General features: G+C 39.3%; 1 pseudogene; it reads left to right on the plus strand.

The window, feature by feature from the left end:
* Nucleotides 1-244: 244 nt before the first annotated feature.
* LOC110304129 (signal transducing adapter molecule 1-like) lies at nucleotides 245-12,059 on the plus strand (annotated as a pseudogene).
* The last annotated feature ends 2,268 nt before the right edge of the window (nucleotides 12,060-14,327 follow it).

The raw sequence follows: 14,327 nt of genomic DNA on the forward strand, positions 1-14,327 counted from the left end.
GGACATCAGTGAAAAATTCATGCTGACTCCTTCATTTCTTAAATTTGGACTCTCCCTGCCCCACCCCTGCAAGGCAGGCACCTGCTTTTACCACAGTCGAGAGATGAGCACTATGTTTGGGCACCATTTTCAGGCTGTTTATTGTTGAAGACTTCTCTTAGACTTTGCCCTCTCTAATGCTGAATGCCATTAAGTAAGTCTATCTCTACCATCTCCGACCAGCAGAAAAGCAGCGACGAGACCGATGTCCTTCTCAAGGCAGTTTATTCAGGAATTTTACAATGTCCAGGAAAAAAGAATGCTCCGACCTCTCTCGGCCATCCCTCTTTATCCCCTCTCGTCCACTCCTCATCACCCCAGTCCACGTAAGCACAGTTCATTGGCTCAGGACTACATTCATCACATCATTCAATCTTAAGTTGAGGTGCATCTGCACAATGCAGCTCAAGGTACCTGGCTATCTTGAGGGATATGAGGAAGTCAGGTTCCAGTCATAAGACTTGGCAGCAGCCCCGGGCGCCATCTTGGGGCCACGGCCACATCAGCTCCTAACAATTTCCCTTCAAAATATCCTTTCCATTTGATTGTGGGGGCCATGTCTCTGCTCCTCCTCCCTTGATTCAACTCCACTCTGCCCTGGCTCACTGTGTCTTACTCCTGCAGACATAGTGATTACTCCTCTGTCATCTCTGGTCCCTCTTCTTCTTTCCCTTTCCCTTTCCCTTTCCCTTTCCCTTTCCCTTTCCCTTTCCCTTTCCCTTTCCCTTTCCCTTTCCCTTTCCCTTTCCCTTTCCCTTTCCCTTTCCCTTTCCCTTTCCCTTACCTCTTTTTATCCTCTCCCCTCTCCTCCTCTTCCCCAAGCTTCTTTCGAGACAAGGTCTTACTATGTACTATGTAGCCCTGGTCGGTTTAAAATCACAGAGATCTATCTACGTCTGCCTCATAGTACTGAATTAAAAGCATGTGGCACCATGCCTTGTCTGTCATCTGTAAAATTCTGTCAGAATTAGAAACTTTGGCTCCAGAGGTAAGCTTAGATGGGTTCACAGTAATGCTAAGTCTTCCTGTCCACGAATAGGTGCATCTCTCTGCCCACATCTTCAATTTCTTAGACATTGTAGTGAGAAGGTTTTGGAGATCTGATTGAGTTTTGTTTTTAGAAAGAAAATTAATACAAAGGTCATTGTTTCAAAATTAGATTTCTGATGGTTTCTAATTTATAGAAATACAACTGATCCTTGATTTACAACTCTGTCAAACTCACTAATTATTTCTTTTGGCTTTTAGGGTGTTTTATAGGATTGCTGTGTGCAGGCTGTAACTCTGCTAATGAAGAAATTTTGATTACTTTCTTTCCAATGAGGGTGCCCTGCTTCTTGCCTACTGAACCAGTTAGAACTTGCAACATTATTATTAGTAGGAGCTGTAAGAGCAGACATCCTGCCTTACTCCTGGTTTTATGAGAAGTTCACCAATATGTTATTCTCCTTGGGTTTTGTTCCTACGTTTGTTTTATTAAATGAAAAAAAATCCACATATTTCTAAATTATTTAGTTTATCTTATATGCAGCTTTCATTGCTCATATTCTTAAGTTTGAGTAAATACAGTTTTTCTTTGATTCTATGCTTTTGCTTTTGAATTTCCAAAGCATACATCTGCTATGTGTGAAGAGGTTCACATGCAGATGAACAGGTTTTGCAGAAATGCTGCTGGCCTTTCCTAAGAGGTGGGGAAGGGAAGGAAGGAGAGGGCAGGAGCAAGGACTGGAAAATTTCTAGACAAAGGCTGCTTGGAGTTTCTCACCGAGGTCTAAGGGCTTCTTGGAATCCTGATGGCCTCTCTTCTCCTTATCCATCTCTCCATTCATTGCTTCTTTGTTAGTTGATCTTATTTTTATAAAGAGTTATGTACTAATTGAATTAATATTTGCTTTATCATGTTATTGGTTAAGTGGATATCTTGCCATTGTTTTTTACTTAATGCTACCTAGTTCTTCATTTTGTACTTTAAAATTTACAAATTAGTTTTATTGTAAGAGAATATTTAACTTTTTTGGTCAATCTAGAATCAAACAATTTTGCTTTTTATATTTATTTTTGACCTATTTAAAAATAGAACAACATTGTTGAGGGCTAAGGACAGCATCTGTGAGAAGTATCCATAGGCTAGGGCTGAACCTCTGGGAGATGCTCTCTCTCTCCTCCTCCCTCTCTCTGGTCCCTCAGTGGCCCCTCACCACTGTCACTACTGTTCCTCAGGGCTGCAGCACTTCAGAATGATATTCAAAACAGTTCTGAGGCAGTGTGCACACAAAATTGCTCTAGCAATACTATTCCATGCACAGCCATATAGAGATGCTCCTTGAACATATTCCAGAGAAGTACTGAGCCCCTGGCATGATTAGTACTTCTCCTTCTCAAGGTTTTTTAAACCAAACAAAGCAGCCTTACTAGTATTCACAGGTAGACTGAGCCATGAAAAACTTTGTATTTTCTTATCACAAATCACTAAAGCCTTTATAAGGAAGTAAATTATTTAATATAACAATCTCCAATACATTAACTACCAAATAAATACATGGTTAAATAATATAAGAAAGCACTCCATCAGAGACTGCAGCCAGAATGGGCTCCTGGACAGTACTCTTGTCCAGTTACTTCATTTTATTTACAGTTTCTAAGAATTCGATGTTAGGTTTGCTTTGTTTTTTTAAGGTGAATAAAATATAAAATAAAAAGATAGAAATATAGAGGCAAAAGTGTAGAGTTAAATGGTACAAGTTGTTTAAGTTTAATTTTCATGAACTCATGCTTAATTTCTTTGAACTTGCTGGAATTATTTTTCTAGCTGCTTCTTGCAGGAAGAGTTTTAGGAAAACTCTTTGATTGGAGAGGCTAAAAAGGGCAGGTGATCTAAAGCTAACCGTGAGGTTGGAAGTATTAGACATTGGGGCATCTCCACCATCAAGAACAATAAGCAACAGTCAGAAATAAATCACACAAGTTCACTTAAATCTATGTTTGGACTCATCTTGAGCAGAAGTTGAAAGCTTCTACCATCTCACTCAGCTGAAGTCAAACCTCTCCATTCTTGTTCAGTTCTCTAAATTAGGAAACAAACACAGACAGACTTGACTCTCCACAAAATAATTTGATTGATAGTTTCTACTTTCTTCATTAAGTGGATCACTGCCAATATGTTGAGGTTCATCGTAAAGAAGTTCTGGGTGCACCCCAGGCAAGGCTCACTGCTCTGCGAGCTCTTCTACTTCTTTCATTGATTAAGTGCATCTACATTCCCTGTTGCATGGTGATCCTATCCCTTTCCATATAGCTATAGCCCTGTGTTCAGGGCTGTGGATAATGCTCTATAGATGGTTGATACTTTTTATAAATGCACAGTGTTGTGGAGACAAAGATTTTCATTTAGATAGCAATAGAATGAAACAGGCAGTGCCTTTCTCTCAAGGAGAGATGGGGAAGAGGAGGGGAGAAAACAGAAAAGAGTAGACGAACGACATTTGAAGCCTCTGAATTCTTACATTTTCTGCATCATTCAGTCTGTGTGGGTTCCCAAGCCAGATGAGGGAGCACCAGTAGAGTGCTCACAAAACTGGCTTCTCACAAATCATGTGGCTGGCAGTCTGCTAATCCAACAGATATGCTTGGAAAGTCCCTGCCTCCTCCTGAGCTCTTTAGTAATAGAATTGGTGCATCCTTAACTGCCAGTTTTCAATCAGGTTTGAATATGCAAATTAGGTGCATTATGTCCCTTGTCTTTTTTCCTCCCCTCCCCCTTGACTCTAGGTCTATAATGTACAGGTTCATAATCTGTAATCTAGGCCACCCTGGGTCGTTTAAAGATGGGTCCTTTACACCTATAGTGCTTGTACTTGCCCCAGACCCTGATCCTGAACACTTTTATACCCTGAGACCACTGGTGCAAAAGGGCCAGTTGGGCTCAAGGGGATCCACAATTCTGAGCACCATGTATTATGTACACATGTAGGAAAAAGAGCATTCAGTTTGGATTTTTTCCCATATTCTCTTTCTGAGAGTTTTACTAATAATTTAGAAATGGTGATGAAATGATTCTACTTGTTTATTTCTCTAAAAGTACATCTGTAGCCTGGTTGTGCTTTGTGATGGACAGGCAACTGTCAACATGACATAGTCTAAGATCATCTGGAAAAAGAGTCACCTTGAAGAATGGCCTAAATCAGGTTAGCCTATGGCATGTCTATAAAGGATTGCCTTAATTCCAGTACTTGAGTGAAACCTGCACACTTCGGTGGTACGAATCCCTAGCTAAGGAACTCTGGACTGTACAAGGGTGGAGAAAGTCAGTTATCTTGCCATATTTAACATGTTTCTATTTGTTTCAGGATATTTGATCACATTGTGACTCCTAAGACTTTAAATGAAAATACCATGTTCTGGTGTGGCTCAGCCTCACAAACACCTTTAACCCAAGAGCTTTCTATATGTAAGGGATAAATAAAGTCAAGGATAAGTCAAGAGGCAGAGCAATTAATAGGGAGTGAACATAAGCAAACCCAGGAAAGAGAAAGGGGGTTAAATACAGTGTGCAGAGGAAGAGCTTTTTCCTTCTGGGATGTCAGTGGATGGGGAGGTCAGTTGGGTGGTGCTTTCTCTGCTTCTCTGGTTCAGCAGGCTATCACACCAACTCTGGCTCCTGAGTTGTCTTTGATAAATCAAACATTTGGCATTTTGTTGTTTAAAAATAACACCTATTTAATGATTTTCATTCAACAAATGTTGGCCAATGATCAAGAAAGTGCTATTGTCATGGCGATATAGTAGTTGTCTTAGACCTTATTTTGCATAGAATAAACAACACAAAGACATTTCTCTCTCATCTATAATCTATCATTCATCATCTTTTGATCATATTTATAAAATCAAAATAAATAGAATACAAAGACATATTCCATATATGTCTTTATAGAGAGACATTTATTTGAATGTTTATGTAAATAAACACTACTATGAAAACTTAATGGGTAAATACGGTGTTTGAAAAAATCAAGAGAGACCTTATGAGAGGACTTCTGAGAGAGACTTGCAGAAAGTGATGAGGTGAAATACCAGGCTTCCTACAATAAGAGCACTCAGGCAGACAGGTAACAAGGGCAAAGTGCCCCCAGTAGAAGCATGGTTTGGTGTATTCACAATCAAGCTTAAAATCATTGCCTTTGGATGGGTCTTTTAATTGGTGATTGTTAACCATAACCACAGTCCAGGAAGTAAAGAGATGTATAGTATATTTATTTTCCTGATCATGGATCCTTGGAAGTTCGGGAACATTTAAAAAATTATCTGTGAGGAATATATTCTTGCATTGCCAGAATAACAGCACCATGGGTAATAGTTTCTGGAAAAACATATTTGTGCTATGGCTCTAGAGCAATAGTGATTGAGACATGAGCTCTGGAGTGATAATATTGTGGAAGCTTTAGCCACTTATTTCAATGCATTTCCATGATGTCACATAAATAAAAATGGTATATGTAAGTGTACATACTCATAAAATTAAATTTAGGAATCTTCACATGTCTAAAATAAATATTGAAACCTGTGTAATCTAGATCGTCTCTTCTCGAGGTACATCATAAACTCAGATGTCTTATAATCAAGAGATTGTAACATAGTACTATGTATTTTGAGGGTAGATTTAGTGAAGGACAGAGAGAAAAAATAGGAGTAGAGAATGACCCTAAATTGTTTGATGTCAGTAACTAGCAGAGGAAGTTCCCACAACAGAGAAAAATGGGAAGAAGAGTGGGGCTGGGACCATGTTAGGGTTCAAATGCCTTTTTGGCATCTGTTTTTTATTTTTCAGAGATGTTATCAAATACCCAGCATGACAGGCTTAAAATAGAAATTTATTATCTTACAGTTATAAAAGCTAGAAGTTGAAATAAATATGTCTGTATGATGAATTGCCCCCCCCCTCCGTGTGTGTGTCTGTCTGACTGTCTGTCTGTCTCTACTAGTAGCTAACCCTAGGAAAGAATTGGTCCCATCTTCTGGCAATTGCTAACAATCTTTTGTGCTGTTATTATTGTCTGCATCATGCCAGTTAAGATGGTGAAGGAAATAAATAACACTGTTGAAGACCTGAGAATGGAAATAGAAGCAATAAAGAACACATAATCTGAGGGGATCCTGGAGTTGGAAAACCTAGAAAACCTAGGAAAAACCTAGCAGAAACAACAGATGCAAGAACCCTGACCATGGGCATAATCTTTTTTACACATGTGACTATCTCTGTACCTACTTTCTTTTTCTACAAGAAAGCTGGTCATGTTAGTTAGGATCTAGCCCAAGGACCTTGTTTTAATTTGGTTTCCTTTGTAAAGACCCTATCTCTAAATAAGTCCACACTGTAAATTACTGGAATTTGTTGGTTGATGTATCTGTTGCATGGTGGGTATGAGAGAAATACAACAAAGCCTGTCACAACTCCTAAGTAAGGAGGTCACATAGACATATGCCAGTGAGGTGCCCTAAATGCAGGAGACAGCTTTATACTGGAGGTAAAAACATGGGAGTTGTTAGGATGGCTAAATTGTGAAAATGGTAATTTTGTAACTGCAGCTGCTCATGATGGGAGGCTAAATTATGGGCATGGCTGTTCATTACTGTCTAGTTTGGCTTCACAATCTGGGCTAGACCAAAAGATCCTACCCCCAAAACAAAGCAAGTGAAAAATGATTACAGTTGCGATTGGTATTAGATCACTGGGATTTTTCAGCTGGCAATATTTTACCTAGAAATCTCAGTTTATATTGTACCAAAAAGAAAAAAAAATGCCAGGCTGCCTCTTCCACTTTAGTCTCTCTTTCCTTCGTTCTTTCTTCCTTTCTTTTTTCTTCCTTCCTTCCTTCCTTCCTTCCTTCCTTCCTTCCTTCCTTCCTTCCTTCCTTCCTTCCTTTCTTTCTTTCTTTCTTTCTTTCTTTCTTTCTTTCTTTCTTTCTTTCTTTCTTTCTTTCTTTCTCTCACTCTCTCTTTCTCTCTCTTTCTTTCTTTTTCTTTTTGTATAAGTTCAAAGGATACAGTGAAAAGCTTTTATAAGATTAAGCTTAAGTGCTATTCAGTTAGTCTTGACAACTAATAAATCAATCATGAAGCAATCTTGATAGAAAAGAAACTAAAGCCAACAGATATTCAAAGTCAGAATCAGTATATGATCCAGCTATAGCTCTGGACATATCTTCGGGAGAATCAAAATCAACTTACCTGTAAACTTGCATCCAGTGCAGTATCACTCAGCATAGCCATATTATAGAATAGGCAGCCAATGTGCCCATCAAGAGATCAATGGGTGAAGAACATGTGTGGGTGTGTATAAACTGCCCCTTTCACACATGCTGGAGTTTTATTCAGTCATAAAAAAGAATAAAATAATGCCATTTGCAGAAACATGAATGAAAAAGAAAACTAAGTGAAGAAACTTAAGCCAGCCTCCTGAAGGCAAGTTTCCAATGCTGACTTTCATCTGTGGAATTGAGGGAAGAAAGAGAATGTGAACATGAAAGATCTATTACTGGAAACATGGAAGGGAAACAACAAAGAAGGAAGACTGCAAATTGGATGAATTAGATCAAAGTGGGTTCTATGCAAGTGTGGAAATGGCACAACAAAGTCTGTCACTCTATGCATTTAATACATGCACATTTCACAAAGTGAAAAAGAAGAAAGATTTCATGACAGAAAGGTGACCATTTTGTCCCCAACACATATAGCCATTCCATTATTCTTTTTTTTTTTTTTTTTGGATTTTCCTCATTTACATTTCCAATGCTATCCCAAAAGTCTCCCATACCCACCCCCCCCACTCCCTTACCCACCCACTCTCCCTTTTTGGCCCTGGTGTTCCCCTGTACTGGGGCATATAAAGTTTGCAAGTACAATGGACTTCTCTTTCCAGTGATACATATGCAGCTAGAGTCAAGAGCTCCGGGGTACTGGTTAGTTCATATTGTTGTTCAACCTATAGGGTTGCAGTTCCATTCTATTATTCTTGAGGTTACAAAATTCTTAAATTTTGTCATCATCTGGCTGTAGGGTCAAACTCACAGCACTCATATGGTGAATGCTAAGTTTTCTTCTCTTCTCCCCCAGTAGAAGGCTGACCAGTAATAAAGTAAGAACAGAACCTGGAGCATGGACTCATAGCCGAGCTCATACTCCTGCCTTTGCTGAGTAGTGAATTAGAACTTGCTATATGTCTGTTTTCTCTAGCTGTAGGTTGTGATGTTTTGAGAGCCATAGAAATACTGTTCTTCCCTCAAAATAGGTATATGAGTAATGACTTAGTTCAGATATAAAAACATAGGGGTACTTAGTATTTAAGAAATGGCAATAAATAGTATCCTAGTAAATTATGTTTGATTTGGCCATTTTTGTCCTATGGACAAAATTGCTACCACTGTCTATTTTGTAGTCATCCCGAATGTTCTACAGGTTACATTGTTAAAGATAGCAAAACCAAATATGAACACATTTTACATTATGTTCAACTTTATTCAAGAATTATAATCATTTAGGCACCTTTAGGGTAATCTATTTTTGTGTTACTTTATCCAGGTTGCAGGGTAAGTCACTGCTGCCTATGGTTTTTCTTGAGTCACAGTTATTTATGAATTACTATTTATTTTACACCTTCACTTTGCCCATCTCTATACTGGAACTATCTTCAGGGTAGACTGTAACCAACTTAGTAACATTTATTTGGAGAAGAGTGATTAGGTTGTAGAAACAAGAGGTAGAGGCTCACCTCAGTTTTCCTGAAACCAACAGCACAGGGCAGCTCTTTTGCAGCTCATGAACTCAGCTCCAGAGGAAGGATACGTGACCCCAAATTTGAGAAGTCTAGAGTGCTCATCAGCCCTCTACCCCCATTGCTGCCTTAAGAATAAAGGGTATCCTGAAAGAACAGTAGAACACGAAAGGCAGTGAAATATCCTGTTGGAGACAGAGCTCAAAACTTGGTGCAAAGTCTGAATGAACAAAACTAAGGTAAACACGGGGGGTGGGGGGTGGGGGTAGATAGGGCCTCTCCAAAACAAGAAGTGTTGACTGAGAATATAGCATCTTCTATTTAATTCTATTGCTTATTTGTATTTATATAAAATTTAGCAAGGAAATTGAGATGCTAAAAAGGAAAGAAAAAGAAATTTTGGAATTGAAAAGATAAATTATTTAAAACAAAGCAAACAAAAACCACAGAGAACACATCATGAACAGATAAATCCAAATAAATGAATGAATTTCATGGGTAGCGGACAGGTTTGAGACAATGATACAGAAGAAAAATACAACAAACATGACTGAAGTTTTCCAGAAGTATGGACTGCATTCAAGGTATTACACTTAAAATTCATGGGGTTGAGAATGGAGCTATGTCGATTGGTTTAAGAACACATTCAGAGAAATGATCATTGAGAATTCCTCAAGCTTAGAGAAAGAAACATATGTGTAAACACAGGAAGTGTTTAGAACTCCAAATAGATGTGATTTGAGAAAAACCTCTCTGCAGCACATCATACTAAGAAGTCAGCAAAAAAACCCAAGAAATAATACTAAAAGCTTTATGAAAATTCTTTACTGTAAAATAATATAGAGGGGAAAGATCAGAATAACATCAGATCTGTTGTCAACAACACTAAAAGTCAGGAAAACATTGAGGGCTATATTTCAAACACAAAAGTAAGTAACTGTCAACCAAGATTACTATGCCAAATTATCTATTGAAATTGATGGAGAAATAACAGGAATTTCTTTTTCTTTTCTTTTTTTTTTTTTTTAGGGCAAACACAAGTTCAAGCAATTCATGAAAACTAAATTAGCAACTCCCATAATTCTTAAAGAAATACTATACACATAGAAAGAAAAGAATTTCTCACTTAAAAACACAAGGGTTGATTTCTTGAGAGGAACAGATGATAATTGGAAAAAGAATGAATCATGCCCATCAGGGCAATATCCAGCAACCAACCAATGCACCTAGGAGAGAAGAGTACCAGTGAGCCAACCAACCAGAACAACTACCAAAATCGTCAGTGACAGCAAACCCTTCTCAATAACACTCTGAAATGCAAATAACTTTAACTAATTAAAGATACAGACTGACTGGCTTAAATAATACCCAACTATCCTTTGTCATCAAGAAACTTACTTCATTAAGAAAGACACCCAAATGCCGAGAGTCAAAGGTTGGAAATTAAACTATGAAGAAAATGGAAGCAGCAAACAAGCTAAACTACAAGTTCAACTACCTGGCTATGGGACTCTGGACCATAACTAATGAGAGAAAGTGAAGTGAACTAGCCCATATTAATAAATAGAACAGTGCATCAAGAGGACAATTATTGTAATATTGTAAATATTTATGCTCAGAACTTTGGTGCTCCCAATTCATAACTTAAAGACATGAAGGGTCACATAGAACCTGCACAATCTTAGGAAAATTCTCCAGAACCCCACTCTCACATAAAAAAAGGCCTTTCAGTCTGAAAGCCAAGAAAACAAATGCATAGATAGGTTATACTGCAGATCATCTAGATTTAATAGTACCTATAAAACATTCCATCCAACAAACGGGCTGGGAATACACATTCTTTTTCTGAAATTGATTACATTATAAACCACAGAGCATTAAAAATAAAATATTTCCCTGTATCCTATCATAGTACAATAGAACAAATCCAGAAATAGAAAACAGGACTAAACTCCAGAAATAAATAACTGCTTGGAGATTGAATAGTACAAATTCGAATGAATAGTGGGTATGAATGGCTGTCCCTGGTTTTCAACTTGACTACACCTGGGAGGAACTACAATCCAGAAATGGAAGGTACACCTGTGATCCAGATCTTGAGGCTGGAAGACACAGGCTTCTGATCTAGATCTTGACTTGGAGATCTTACGGCATAGTGGTCAGGAAAAGCTTAGGCCCAGGCAAGGTAGTACACACCTTTAATCCCAGGCGACTGAGGCAAGCAGATCTCTGAGATCAAGGCCAGCCTAGGACAAAGCAAATTCCAAAGCCAGGCAGGCATGGTGCAAGAGGAGCTGAGTTCTACATCCTCATTCAAAGAAAGACAGGAACAGATTGACTTCCAGACAGGTAGGACAAGGGACTTAAAATCCACGCCCAAAATGATACATCTCCTCCAACAAGGCCACACCTCTCAAGAGTGCTGCTCCCTGGGCTCTACATATTCGAACCACCACAGTGGGTCACTGAAAAATCAGTGAAGAGATTCTTAAAGGTCTAAAATAAAATTAAGATGAAAGCACAGCATAGCAGAAACTTTGGAAAAAATCAAGGTAATCTTTAAAGAAAGATTTATGCCTCTAAGTACCCACCCCAAGAAGATGGAGAGAGCTGTTGCTGGAGGTGGGTGAGAGGAGGGGCTGAGAAGGACCCTGCACTGGCAGTCTCTCTTGCTGTTTTTGTACCTGAGGGGTCTTCTTTCTCCATCTTACCTTGAGTGCCTCAGTGTCAAGGCACACTTGTCCCTGGTGACACCTTGGCACGCGGTGGACGTGCCTCTCAATGCCACCAACCTCTTTGACTAGGATGTTGAGAAAGCAACTAGTGAGTTAAATACTGCAAAGGCCTGGGGCCTCATCTTGGATATCTGTGATAAGGTTGGCTAATCTTGCACAGGACCTAATGATTGCCTTCGTTCTATCATGAGTAGAGTAAGCCATAAAGACCCCCATGTTGCTATGCAAGTTTTAACTCTTCTAGAAGTGTGTGTATCAAACTCTGCCAAAATATTTGACTTAGAAGTATTTTCAAGAGATTTTGCTAGTGAAGCAAGCAACATATTAAACAAGGGTCATCCTAAAGTATATGAAAAATTAAACTATACTTATCCTAAAGTATGGCAAAAATTAATCGTAAGGCTTTTATGGTTGAACAGACAGATGAATTTAGGAATGGTCCACAGCTTAGTTTGATATTGGTAATGACCAAGAACCTTAAGGTACAAGGTGTAACATTCTCACCTATTGGCTCTTAGGCTACAGAACAAGGGAAAGCAAGCCTGGCTCTGGTAGCCAAGGACCCTGGCACTGTGGCTATCAAAAAGGAAAAAGAAGATTTAGCACAAGCTACTGAGTTGTACCTCAAGGAGCAAAGGCAGCAGTCACCACCATCACACACACACACATACACACACACACACACACACACACACACACACACACACACACACACACCCGTGTATCCAAGCCCATCTGAGCTCCTCATGAACCACCAACGTGAAGGCAGAATGCTGTGTACTTTCTGAAGCCTCTGAGGATAATGAGCTTGCTTTTAAAGCTGGAGAAATCATCTCAGTCCTTGATGGCAGTGATCCCAACTGGGGGAAAGGTGAAGCCCATCGAGGCAAGGGTCACTTTCCTTCTAATTTTGTAACTGCAGATCTTACTGCTGAACCAGAAATGATTAAAACAGAGATGAAGATGGTACAATTCAGTGATTCAGATAGAGACAACAGAACCAGAACCAGAACCAGGGTATACTGATGAGGATAAAATGGACCAGTAGTTACAGATGTTGCAAAGTACAGATCCCAGTGATAAACAGGCAGACTTACCAGAGCTGCTTCATCTTGAAGCGATGTGTCACCAGATGGGACCTCTCCTTGATGAGAATCTGGAACATATTGATAGAAAGCATTTAGCACTCTCAGAACTAAAAGTGAAGGTGATAGAAACTCTTTCATTGAATACAAAGTTAATGAATGAAGATCCAATGTATTTTTTTAATTGGATACTTTATTTACATTTCTTTTTTTTCCTCAATTACATTTCCAATGCTATCCCAAAAGTCCCCCATACCCTCCCCGCACCCCCACCCCCCTACCCACCCATTCCCACTTTTTGGCCCTGGCATTCCCCTGTACTGGAGCATATAAAGTTTGCAAGTCCAATGGGCCTCTCTTTCCAGTGATGACCGAGTAGGCCATCTTTTGATATATATGCAGCTAGAGTCAAGAGTTCCGGGGTACTGGTTAGTTCATAATGTCGTTCCACCTATAGGGTTGCAGATCTCTTTAGCTCCTTGGATATTTTCTCTAGCTCCTCCATTGGGGGCCCTGTGTTCCATCCAATAGCTGACTGTGAGCATTCACTTCTGTGTTTGCTAGGCCCCGGTGTAGTCTCACTAGAGACTGCTATATCAGGGTCCTATCAGCACAATCTTGCTAGTGTATGCAATGGTGTCAGCATTTGGAGGCTGATTATGGGATGGATCCCTGAATATGGCAGTCTCTAGATGGTCCATCCTTTTGTCTCAGGTCCAAACTATGTCTCTGTAACTCCTTCCATGGGTGTTTTGTTCCCAATTCTAAGAAGGGGCAAAGTGTCCACACTTTGGTCTTCATTCTTCTTGAGTTTCATGTGTTTGCAAATTGTAACTTATATCTTGGATATCCTAAGTTTCTGGGTTAATATCCACTTATCAGTGAGTACTTATCATTTGAGTTCTTTTGTGATTGGATTACCTCCCTCAGGATAATGCCCTCCAGGTCCAATGGCTCAGCCTTTAAAGGCTAGGCTCACAACCAAAAAGATCCAATGTATTCTATGTGTGCAAAATTACAGAATCAGCAGTATTATATGCAGTCATCTGGTGTTTCTGGTTCCCAGGTATATCCAGGGCCTGCTCAGAGTGGTACCTACTTGGTTGCAGGGAGTGCACAGATGACCCATCTTCAGACCTACAGTCTCCCCTGCCCCCCCCTCCCCCAGAGCAACTGTCTTCTATCAGACAAGGAGCAGTTCCACCCTCTGCTGTGTTTATTGGTAGCAGTGACACCAAAGATAGATGTGATGCACATAGAGAGTTTTCAACTGGGGGAAAAAAAAAAGAACTAACACTACACTTTCAAAGTCTCTTGAAATTTTTAGAATATAAAAAAAAAATTTGATTCACTTGAGGTATTTTGTTTGTTTGTTTATTTTGAGACATGGTTTCACTGTGTAGCCCTGGCTGTCCTGGAACTCACTCTGTAGACCAGATTGGCCTCAATCTCAGAAATCTGACTGCCTCTGCCTCCCAAGGGCTGGGATTAAAGGCGTGGGCTACCACTGCCTGGCATTGATTCACTTGTCTTACCCCACTAGATTTTTAAAATGTCGTTGACACATTGTATCTTTTAATTCTCATTAAAATGGATATAAATAGGTGTTTCAAAGTAATTTGTATTCTGATTTTGTTTAACAGTTTATATATTTATTGTTAAGTTTCAAACTGGAGTCTTAATTTTTCCCTCTTTGTCCCT

The sequence above is a fragment of the Mus caroli genome, unplaced genomic scaffold (assembly GCF_978045245.1).
Source record: "Mus caroli unplaced genomic scaffold, Mus_caroli_1 scaffold_13, whole genome shotgun sequence".
NCBI classification, from domain to species: domain Eukaryota; kingdom Metazoa; phylum Chordata; class Mammalia; order Rodentia; family Muridae; genus Mus; species Mus caroli.